Raw genomic sequence first — 2,500 nt, 5'->3', positions numbered from 1 at the left:
TTCCAAGGTTGGATTGTTCCAGTGGTGAGAGCCTGGTGTAGACGTCCAACCAAGGAACTCCTCCGGGAACACTTCCTCCGTCCTCGTCGCGTTTATACACTTTTGTTTGTTACTTGTTTGTTTACCCCTAGACATATTGCATGACACTTTCCTTTTAATTCATTATACTGACTGTTTCTTTATGTAAATAAACCTTTTACTATTTAAATCACTACGGTGTGGTCTACCCATTCTATGTCAGGGCTGCCTTGAGCCAGGCAGTCGTGACACTACACTCCTTTCTACCTCCCCACACACCTCTCCACCTCCCTACACTCCTCTCCACCTCCCTACACTCCTATCCACCTCCCTACACTCCTCTCTACACTCCTCTCCACCTCCCTACACTCCTCTCCACCTCCCTACACTCCTCTCCACCTCCCCACACTCCTCCCTACACTCCTCTCCACCTCCCCACACTCCTCTCTACCTCCCTACACTCCTCTCCACCTCCCCACACTCCTCCCTACACTCCTCTCCACCTCCCCACACTCCTCTCTACCTCCCTACACTCCTCTCTACACTCCTCTCCACCTCCCTACACTCCTCTCCACCTCCCCACACTCCTCCCTACACTCCTCTCCACCTCCCCACACTCCTCTCTACCTCCCTACACTCCTCCCCACCTCCCTACACTCCTCTCCACCTCCCTACAGACCTCTCCACCTCCCTACACTCCTCTCCACCTCCCTACACACCTCTCCACCTCCCTACACTCCTCCCCACCTCTTTACACTTCTCCCTACACTCCTCTCCACCTCCCCACACTCCTCTCTACCTCCCTACACACCTCTCCACCTCCCTACACACCTCTCCACCTCCCTACACTCCTCTCTACCTCCCTACACACCTCTCCACCTCCCTACACACCTCTCCACCTCCCTACACTCCTCTCCACCTCCCTACACACCTCTCCACCTCTCCACCTCCCTACACACCTCTCCACCTCCTTACACTCCTCTCCACCTCCTTACACTCCTCTCCACCTCCCCACACTCCTCTCTACCTCCCTACACTCCTCCTCACCTCCCTACAGACCTCTCCACCTCCCTACACTCCTCTCCACCTCCCCACCTCTTTACACTCCTCCCTACACTCCTCTTCACCTCCCCACACTCCTCTCCACCTCCCTACACACCTCTCCACCTCCCTACACTCCTCTCCGCCTCCCTACACTCCTCTCCACCTCCTTACACTCCTCTCCACCTCCCCACACTCCTCTCTACCTCCCTACACTCCTCTCCACCTCCCTGCAGACCTCTCCACCTCCCTACACTCCTCTCCACCTCCCCACCTCTCTACACTCCTCCCTACACTCCTCTTCACCTCCCCACACTCCTCTCCACCTCCCTATACTCCTCTCCACCTCCCCACCTCTTTACACTCCTCCCTACACTCCTCTCCACCTCCTTACACTCCTCTCCACACTCCCTACACTCCTCTCCACCTCCTTACACTCCTCTCCACCTCCCCACACTCCTCTCTACCTCCCTACACTCCTCTCCACCTCCCTGCAGACCTCTCCACCTCCCTACACTCCTCTCCACCTCCCCACCTCTTTACACTCCTCCCTACACTCCTCTTCACCTCCCCACACTCCTCTCCACCTCCCTACACTCCTCTCCACCTCCCCACCTCTTTACACTCCTCCCTACACTCCTCTTCACCTCCCCACACTCCTCTCCACCTCCCTATACTCCTCTCCACCTCCCCACCTCTTTACACTCCTCCCTACACTCCTCTCCACCTCCTTACACTCCTCTCCACACTCCCTACACTCCTCTCCACCTCCCTACACTCCTCTCCACCTCCCTATACTCCTCTCCACCTCCCCACCTCTTTACACTCCTCCCTACACTCCTCTCCACCTCCTTACACTCCTCTCCACCTCCCCACACTCCTCTCCACCTCCCTACACTCCTCTCCACCTCCCTACACTCCTCCCCACCTCCCTACACTCCTCCCACCTCCCTACACTCCTCTCCACCTCCCTACACTCCTCTCCACCTCCTACACACTTCCCCTAAACTGAGACAAAGTCGATCACCTTTCATTGGTGAAGAGGCAACACTTTGTCACTATAAACATGAAGAATGTGTGTGTGGGTGTGTGTGTATGTGTGTGTATGTGTGTGTGTGTGTGTGTGTGTGTGTGTGTGTGTGTGTCTGTGTGTGTGTGTGTGTGTGTGTATGTGTGTGTGTGTGTGTGTACTTGCTTATTTGTGTAAAGTGTACTCGTGGGTGTACTTAAAGACCCAATATGTGTATATGTCAAGTGTGAGTGTGAGTTTGTGTGTCTATGTGTGTGCGTGTGTGTTTCACTGTGAGGGGATCAATACAAAGCATCTTGAAATGGGGCCCTGCCAGCCTGTAGTCTACCACCTCAGTGTACTAGGGCCCTGCCAGCCTGTAGTCTACTACCTCAGTGTACTAGGGCCCTGCCAGCCTGTAGTCTACTACCT

The sequence above is a fragment of the Sprattus sprattus genome, assembly GCF_963457725.1.
Source record: "Sprattus sprattus genome assembly, chromosome: 3".
Taxonomy (NCBI): Eukaryota; Metazoa; Chordata; class Actinopteri; order Clupeiformes; family Clupeidae; genus Sprattus; species Sprattus sprattus.
The sequence above is the reverse complement of the archived record's forward strand: the minus strand, read 5'-3'. Positions refer to the sequence as shown.